The sequence below is a fragment of the Lathyrus oleraceus genome, chromosome 4 (assembly GCF_024323335.1).
Source record: "Lathyrus oleraceus cultivar Zhongwan6 chromosome 4, CAAS_Psat_ZW6_1.0, whole genome shotgun sequence".
Classification (NCBI taxonomy): domain Eukaryota; kingdom Viridiplantae; phylum Streptophyta; class Magnoliopsida; order Fabales; family Fabaceae; genus Lathyrus; species Lathyrus oleraceus.
In genome coordinates, this window is record NC_066582.1 from 431816460 (window position 1) to 431826871 (window position 10412).

Genomic DNA, 10412 nt, shown 5'->3' on the forward strand with positions numbered 1-10412 from the left:
GGTCTCAAAATAGGTCTTCATCTGAGTCTTCTCGAGGACAAGCTTGTTAATAATATTCTTCCAAGCAACGGAAGGCGGAGGCTGAAGGAGAATTGCGGTCCAAAACGCAGCGGAAATTAAAATTTTCTCCTTTAGAGATCCTTACGAATGGTCATGATCAGTGATAGAATATTTACCTCTTGTGACGGTTGAAACCTTTGGTACAGATCTCTTGTGACGATCAAAACCTTTGATGCAGATCCACGAAGCGATCACGAACGTTGAACGATGACAACATCTCTACTCAGTCCACACGAACGGATTCTGCACAAGGGTTCTATTTATAGAACCACTTGTGTGGGCTTCAAGCTAAAAAGCCCACTTAAGTGTATTTTGGCCCATATCTTATAATATTCCCAAAATCACTTAAGCCCATGGTACCTTACCATATTTCGTATTCTACTCAAGTACACCGTACCTTATGATGTTCTATAATTCACTTAAGGGCACCGTACCTTACGGTATTCCTTAGTTACTCTATCTCTCATCATTCCGTCCTTTGTGTGTGACCCTGTAGGTTTTCGTGACGTTGGCAATTATATTAAATCACACATTTAATATAATAAACAGTGAGCGGTATCTAGCAACACATCACTGCTACCCAAGACACGAAAATGTCAAGTGATCTGACAATTCCTTCTGTGATAATACTTGTGTGTATAATTATCCTTTTGCCCTTATGTCTATATTGAACACAAGGCATAAACCGTGTCATCCTTGTCCAATTCAACATTGGGCCCATAGACATTTATCCTGTTATGCAGGATGGGCAAATTCCATCTAGGTCACTCATGTCCCTCAGCATGCTTCGTGGAGTACCCATCAAATGTCTTTATGGTTATCCAGTTACGGACAACGTTGGATCAGCAATAAAGCACTCGACTCTACATCTAGGGTCCATAGTGGTTTCAGGTCGAAGAGTGGAATACACTATTATCACCATGAGAATAACTTATGACACTTTGCATAACTTTCTATACAGTATTCTCATAGCGGGTCAATCCGGTATAAATATTACTCCTAATATTCATACCTATGTTTAAGACTTGATAACTCTTTATCCATGATCCATGAGATGTGATCATCAGTCTACAAACATAATAGTCTTAATGCTTTAATATTATCCCACTTCACACTAAAGCTCGACTACGGATACTTTAAGAATAGTGTCCTTATGTTTAATGTGTTCTCATGATTAAGTCACACTTAATACATTAAACGAACTATCTGTTCTAGGGACTTTATTAAACAAACGTAATAAAGAAAAGCCTTTTATTATTCGATACAAGTACCAAAAGTATTGGCCTCTAGGGCTTAAACCAACAGAGGCATGCTAGAAGGTGAAACCTCCTCTAACTCTCTCTGTCTCTTCGTCACTCGGTCTTCAAGTAGCTCAATCAGTGCGTCTTTGTCCTTAGACTCCAACTGTAACTCTTCATGCTTCTTGCTCAAAGCATGGAAACGTTCTTCCCACATATCCCTCTCTTGCTTCATCTTGGTGAGCGCGTCTTCCAACTCCTCTACATCTTGGTTAGGGAGAGTTAATGGCTCAACCACAACCATAGACATAAGTATTTCACAAGGATAAGGCATATTCAACTTCATAGCTCTCTTCTTCACCCAAAGAGTGTAAGCTTCCAAAGCTACACAATTGTGCGGACCAAGCTCGGATCTTCCTTTCCTATGCATATTATGCCAAGAATGTGCAATCTTCTGCTTCAAATGTTGGGGATCTTTACCCTCTTGATAGAAAAGACCTTCTAACAACATGTTATTAGGTTTGCCTCTCAAGGGGAACCCAAGTTGACGACGAGCCAAAGCAGGGTTGTAGTTAATTCCTCCTTGTGTACCAATGAGAGGCACATTAGAGAATTCACCATAACTATCAATAATCTCCAAACTGCTTAAGGACGGATCATATCAAACTATATCATCATTAGTGAGAGACATAAGTCTCTGAGACCTCCTTAGACATTGTTTGTTCTCCATAAAAGCAGGTGTCTAAGGCAAGTGCGAAATAAACCACTTGTACAGAAGAGGAATGCAACAGACAATCGTTCCACCACCCTTAGAATTCCTTAGATGCAAAGAGAAATACATATCACCCAACAAAGTAGGCCCATGATTCCCAATCAAGAAAAGTCTAATGGCGTTAACATCAACAAAACCGTCAATGTTAGGGAACAAAGCTAATCCATAGATGAGCAACACAAATATAGCTTCAAAAGCGTCCACACTACCAGCTTGATCAAAAGTAGTAGCTTCCTTGGTGAGGAAAACAGATGGCAACCCAAATAACCCTCCTTTCTTCATCCAATGAGCCTCTATCTCAGACTTCTTCAAGAGAAGAGCTTCAACAATAATACTAGATCGGGGAATCTCCTCCAATCCACTAAAAGGTACTCTACTAGAAACAGGTATCCCCAAAAGATGAGAATACTCTTCCAAGGTAGGCACAAGCTGAAAATCTGGGAAAGTGAAACAATGGTAGAGAGGATCATAGAACTGCACCAATACACTCAATAATCCTTCAACTACATCAGCAGACAAGATGGGTAGAAGCTTCCCATGACGTTGTTTGAAGTCCAAGGGATCTAATACAAAAGATGCTAGCTTCCTTAACTCTTTCAAGTTGGGACATCTGAAACTGTACTTCTTAGTGTTCCTTCATCCATAATCCATGGTCTAAAAATATTTGCTAATGATACCTTAGTTCCTTGAAAATTTCGTGTGATGGATGTTATGATGCTTATGAATGCAACAATCACAAATAAGGGATCACATACAAGGCAAACAAAGGTCAAGGGATGAATCAAGTCTTTCTCAAGATCAATAATCCATTTTGGTGGATTATGGTTTTCACCTTATCAACACCCAAGCTCCATTGATATTGATAAGACCTGACTGGATCAACCAAGAATCAAGGGTTTGTTGCAAGTCACGAGCATGGAGTCTGGGTAAGAACCATCCCAAAGGAGTGAACTAAGGATAAAAACCTGTAGATCATGTTCTAAAAAGTTCCCAGAGTCTTAATTCCATCTATCAGATATTACAGGTTAAGATGACTGACTCATCGACCCATAATATTCTCAAGAGAAACTAACTCGTGTGAGTGTAGCATCGTGTAACAAGTGTTATCAAGTTTACACCTGAACAGTTTCCGCACTACGTCCTAAATAGGCCAAGTTGGTCAAATGTTCTAAGGTCCCCAGCTTCTCAGACCCAATTAGAAATAGTAATGCCTAACCATAAATACTTGTGTGACATTTCCATATCCAAATGAGTCTCCACTAAGCAGATGGATCTCAAGCCAACTTGTTAAGGACTACTCCACACAAGTCGAACATGACTATACCATCCTTCTATCTTAATTGCACTCAAGTTCGGGTTAGAACTTATCTCACCACTCAGAGATCACCAAGCACAACAAGCAGATTATATCACACATACATATATACAAACATCACATATATACAAATATATTCAAACAAAAAGTAGGCTAAACCCACTGGAGACTTTTCCCCAATAGAGTCGCCACTTAATTTCTATAGTGGAAAATTCATGATCATCAAACTATTGATAAGCTAGAGATCAATTAACAAGAGTCGCCACCGCGCTTTTATTGTTTCCAAGGGAAAAGGGAAAAAGTACGAATAAAACCCAAAAAGTAAGAAGTTTTCAAATAAAAACTAATAAAAGTCAGAGATCATAGGTAAGGGGGTTGGTTACATAGAGGGAAGGTATTAGCACCCAAAGTGTCATAGGTATTCCTAGGGAGCCCTTTTTGTGTGCATATGTATTTTGTACAAAGTGATGTTTACAAACAAATAAAATTGAGGGATGAGAAAAGAATTCATTAATTATATATTTTTGTTTGACAAGACCTTCGGTCTTGTGCCTACCTACCAACATAAAAATGAGGGATCAAAACCTCGTAGTTCGTGATACAAATTTCAAAATGGATGCATTGATTTTAACAAAATTTAAGTTTGAAAGGCACAAAGGCCTGAAATGGTTTGAATGAGTTAGTTCTTTTTGGCTTTTTGAAATTTTAAGTCAAGTATTTGTTAAGTTTGTACACAAGTTTGATTTAAGAAAATAAGTTTGAAAATGCAATGGCATAAGGCCAAAGTTTCTATCTATTGCAAAAGTGGTCAAAGTTTAGAACAAAAAATAGTTCACACAAAGAAGATTTTGAAAATGGAGGGAGAGACTTTGAAATTAAACAAATGGGGGAGAAGATGAAAAGACTACCCTATGCACAAAATTTAAAAGCTTAGAGTTGAAAAGATCTGACCAAATGGATAGCAATCCAATAGACAAAAAATGTCAATAGAAACCCAGAATTCCCTTGGACTTTTAGAATCAAGCAACACACAAATGTACAATTATATTATCCTGAAGAGCAAAGGCATCAAATAAAGATGACCTCATCCAAGCTTATCCATTCCATGATCTTCTTCAGAAGTAGCCCATGTAACAGATGAATTCCACAAGTCACATGTTCAAAATAACAGCTTCACAATGATCATGTTGCAGATGAATCTTAGAGAGATCTTCAAAGATGTATCAGATAAAATTCAAATTGCAAGCACTTGTCCAAGATCAAGCCAACAGTCCACTCAAAAGTTTTTTTTATGGTTTTTATGATTATTATGTATATTAATGGTCAAATACCACACAAATAAACAAAGTATATACAAACAAAATATATCACACAATATGGTCCAAGTGGACAAAGTAAAAATTGCATTAACATAAACATTTAGAATGATACGTACAATGGCAAATGGGATAAAGTGCGAAAAGTAAATTGCATTAAGATAAAAACATGAGATTAAAAAGTCAATAGTTAGTAGGTTAGAGGTTAGTTTTGTTTTGCTTTGCTTTTTGCCTTTTTAAGACATTCTTTGGAGAACACTCAACCCACTTACCACAAGCATGGATCCTTGAACCAAAACATCTTCCAAAGGAAGGAAAGAAGGCCAAGTTTCCACACAATACCATGAAAGAAGGCCAAGTTTCCACACAAAACATTCTTTGGCCTATGACATCTCACTAACTAGAATGCTTATGCCTTTTGTGTCAAAAATTTAGTGATATGTTAAGCAATCGTAATTGGACTTATGTAGAAGTCATAACTTTTTGAGGTCGGGAAATAAAATTTTGGTGTTAATGCATGTTAGAGACATAACATAATGAACTATGCTCATGAAACATACCACACACAATAAGAATATGCAAAAGGTGTGGCCTAATCTCATCCATACTCATGTCAATTTTTCAATCAACTAGCATTAGGACTTTGAGATGTCATAGGCCAAATGAAATGAATGGATTAAGAAGAGGAATGAGATGAAGTGGGAAGCGGCTGAATGAGATCACAAATTGGTCAAAGGAGGGCTTTTATTAAATTAATATCATTCATTCATTTTGGGAGATGGAATGTACATTTCATCAATCCCCTAAATTCAATGATATTAACTTGACAAAGTCAAATCAACCTTGACCAAGGCCCAACAACAAAAAGCAAACTCAACCAAGTCAATACAAATGGTCAACAAAATTTAAATGACATTTATTCAATTAAAAATAATAAAATAGTGCATTAAATTCAAATATGTTTTGTCCAAATCCTAAAATTTCATCAAAACACCAAAGAAATGACCATGAGATTTATAATAGGTCAAACAAGGTCAAAGGACCTTGGAGAAAAAATTTCACAATTTTTGGACACTTAAAAATATTTTTAAACAATTAAAAACAAATGCAAAATCAATTAATTCCTGAAAAATATTAATAATGATCCAAAAAATAATTTTAATTTAGAATATGAAAGGGAAAAACATTTAAATTTTTTGGTGAAAGTCCCATATTTTTTGGATCAATATTGAATTTAATATGAATTATTGAAGAAAATGCAATTAAAACAAAAATTCAGAAATTCTAAATTACGTGGACCATCAGATCTCCCTCATTAATTGAGGTGGCAGATCTGATGGTCCAAAACGCGCGTTCCACGTGTACATGAGTCAACCGCATGGCACAAATGGTAATTCAAAGCAACGCTCGGGATTAGAACGCGATACATGGATCCTATGGTTCACAACTTTGCCAAGTCATCGCCGGAGCCAGAGCTCCGGTCATCTTCTCCGGTGGACCTCACCGGACTAGTCAAGATGAACCATCACCAAAAAGAAAAACAAGGACATGATCTTGAAGAAAAAATGGAATTGTGCTCGAATCTGACCTCCATTCATTCCAATTCCAAATATATTGAGAGATATGTGGAATTGAAAATTGAGGTACATGAACTGAGTTGCTTTGATTTAACCTCAAAGCAACTCAATCCTCTTGCCTACATTGGTAGGACTTCAGACAACCAAAGAATCAATGGAATTGAGCAAGAAATTAAGAGAATCGAAGAGTTTAAAATTTCTACAAATTACCTTCAATGGAGGTCTGAACTTGATGGATCTTGATCTGGCTTGTGCTTGGACTCACTCTACTTGCTTGCAGGAAGAGAATGGAAAGGTTTAGAAGCAATGGATTCCTGGAGAACTGAATTCCAAAATAGTAGAGATTCAAGCTCAAATTCAAATGAATTTATCAGGTTTATCCTTTGAGAATGAAGGGTTTTCAATGGGGAATCAAAGCTGGCACAATGGTCTCTGTATTTCTGAACAATTGAAGCTCTATTTATAGATGAATCAAGTGATATTTGCACACTCACTTTCACTTTCCAAATTTGGCAAATGTGATATAATGCTGCATGGGCGCGCATAGGCCCATGAAATGATGGTTTGAAGTCCATAATTAAAGATCAGATGTGTTGAAGTAGGCTTGGATTGCAAGGCACATGTACATTGATGCTTGAATATTGATCCATGTCAAATGATATCAGTCTGTTTAAGCCATGCGAAGTCTATGAATTTCTGGAATCATTTTCATATGGTGAAAATTGTAGGAGATAGGGTCTAGGGAGACCCAGTTTTCATTAGCTGAATTCATCTGGCCAACCACCATTAACGAACTTGATAATTTCCAATTCTCTTGACTTTCTGGGCTCATGGTAGATCGTTTATGCCTAAGATGGTGAAATTTGAAGTGTCCTTTAAGAAATTTGATCAATTGGTGAGATAGCTTATTGGAGAAGTTACTCAAGATACCCAGTCAAACTAGGGTTTCCAAGGCAAATCACCTTCAAACTCTTGAAGAAAACTTGATCAATATAACATGTAGAGATCATTGGCACTCATATATGATACTCATAACCATTCTTGAATTAATTCTTGGTTGTGCTCTTTGTTCATGAGGGTCTCAAACCCTAGATGTGAACTTGATGAATCAATGAGATCATGCCCTACCTACAAAAGAGTTAGATAGATGCAAAGACATGTTTTTGCTATTTTAGTTAGTAAAAAGATAATATACAAGTATGATAAATCATAAAATGCTTGGTGATCTCTCCCAAAACAAACCCAATGAAAAAGGGGTAAGGAGGATGCCAAGATATGATCCCAATGCTAATGCTTATGATGAAATTGCATGAGGGATCTTAGGGTCAAAATTGGGGTCTTACACCTACGTACCAACATAAGAATAAGGGACCAAAACCTCGTAGTTCGTGATACAAATTTCAAAATGGATGCATTGCTTTTAACAAAATTTAAGTTTGAGAGGCACAAAGGCCTAAAATGGTTTGAATGAGTTAGTTCTTTTTGGCTTTTTGAAAGTTTAAGTCAAGTATAGTTAAGTTTATTTACAAATTTGATTTAAGAAAAGAAGTTTGAAAATTTAATGGCATAAGGTCAAAGTTTCTATCTTTTTGCAAAAGTGGTCAAAGTTTAGAACAAAAGTAGATCACACAAAGAAGATTTTGAAAAAATGGAGGGAGAGATTTTGAAATTAAAGAAATGGGAAGAAGATGAAGAGACTATCCTATGCACAAAATTAAAAGTTTAGAGTTGAAAAGATTTGACCAAGTGGGTAGCAATCCAAGAGACAAGAATGTCAATAGAAACCCAGAACTCCCTTGGACTTTTAGAATCAAGCAACACACAAATGCCCAAATATATTATCTTGAAGAGAAAAGGCATCAAATAAAGATGGTCACATCCAAGCTTATCCATTCCATGATCTTCTTCCAAATAACCCATGTAACGGATTAATTCCACAAGTCACAGGTTCAAAATAACAGCTTCACAATAATCATGTTGCAGATGAACTAAGAGAGGTCTTCAAAGATGTATCAGTTGAAGTTCAAATTGCAAGCACTTGGTTCTTCAACAAGATGGCATTGGCCAAGTCCTTTATCATAGGAAGGTTGCCTAGATTCTAAGTCCATTTGTCCAAGATCAAGCCAACAGTCCACTCAAAAGTTTTTTTAGGGTTTTTGTTATTATTATGTACATTAATGGTCAAAGACCACACAAACAAGCAAAGTATACACAAACAAAATATATCACACAATATGGTCCAAATGGACAAAGTGAAAATTGCATTAACATAAACAATTAGAATGATATGAATAATGGCTAATGAAATATAGTGCTAAAAGTAAATTGCATTAAAGTAAAAGCTTGAAATTAAAAGTTAGTAGTTAATTGGTTAGAAGTTAGTATTATTTTGCTTTTGCTTTTCATTTCAAGATATTCTTTGGAGAACACTCAACCCACTTACCATAAGCATGGATCCTTGAACCAAAACATCTTCCAAAGGAAGGAAAGAAGGCCAAGTTTCCACACAATACCATGAAAGAGGGGAGACTTACAATCTCACTAACTAGAATGCTTATGTCTTTTATGTCACAAATTTAGCGCTATGTTAAGCAATCGTAATTAGACTTATGTAGAAGTCACAACTATTAGAGGTCGGGCAATAAAATTTTGGTGTTAATGCATGTTAGAGACATAGTATAATAGACTATGCTCATGAAACATACCACACACAAAAAGAATATGCAAAAGGTGTGGCCTAATCTCATCCATACTCATGTCAATTTTTCAATCAACTAGCATTAGGACTTTGAGATGTCATAGGCCAAATGGAATGAATGAATGAAGAAAGGGAATGAGATGAAATGGGAGGGGAATGAATGAAATCACAAATTGGTCAAAGGAGGACTTTTACCAAATAAATATCATTCATTCATTTTGGGAGATGGAATGTACATTCCAACAATCCCCTAAATCCAATGATATTAATTTGACAAAGTTAAATCAACCTTGACCAAGGCCCAACATCAATAAGCAAACATAAACAAAGTCAATACAAATGGTCAACAAAATTAATTGACATTTATTCAAATAAAAATAATAAAATAGTGCATTTAAATTGAATATGGTTTGTCCAATTCCTAAAATCTCATCAAAACACTAAAGAAATGGCCATGAGATTTATCATAGGTCAAACAAGGTCAAAGGACCTTGGAGAAAAAAATTCATAATTTTTGGACATTTAAAAATATTTTTAAATAATTTAAAAAAAATGCAAAATTAATTAATTCATAAAAAATATTAATAATGATCCAAAAAATAATTTTAATTCAGAATATAAAAGGGAAAAATATTTGAAAATTTTCAGTGAAAGTCCCATATTTTTTGGATCAATGTTGAATTTAATATGAATTATTGAAAAATAAGCAAATAAAATGAAAATTAAAATATCAGAAAAAACGTGGACCACTTGATCTCCCTCATTAATTGAGGTGGCAGATCAAGTGGCCAGGAGCGCGCTATCCACCATGGTCCCTAGTCAGCACGTGGCAACATTGGTACTCAAAAGGGACGCACAAGATTAAAATAAAATACATGGATCTTGTGGCTGTGAGACATGCCAGCGCATGGCCGGAGTTGTAGCTCCGATCTTCTTCTTCGATGGACCTCACCGGACTGGTCCCTCATCAACCATCACTAAAATGAAAAATAAGGACATGATTTTAAAGTAAAAATGGCATTGAGCTCGAATTTGGCCTCAATTCATCCTAACTCCAAGTATATTGAGAGATACATGGAGTTGAAATTTGAGGTACAAGAACTGAGTTGCTTCGATTTGGCCTCAAAGCAACTCAATCTTCTTGCCTACATTGGTAGGACTTCATAAAACCAAAGAATCAATAGAATTGAGCAAGAATTTGAGAGAATCGAAGAGTGCAAAATTTCTGGAAAATACCTTCAATAGAGGTCTAGACTCAACTGATCTTGATCTTGCTTGTGCTTGATCTCACTCCACTTGCTTGCAGAAGAAGGATTGGATGGTTAAGAGGCTGTGGATTCCTGGAGATTTGAACTTCAAAACAGTGGAAATTCAACCTCAAATTCAAAAGAATTTCTCAGGCTTATCCTTTGTAAAGTGAGGGTTTGAGATGGGGG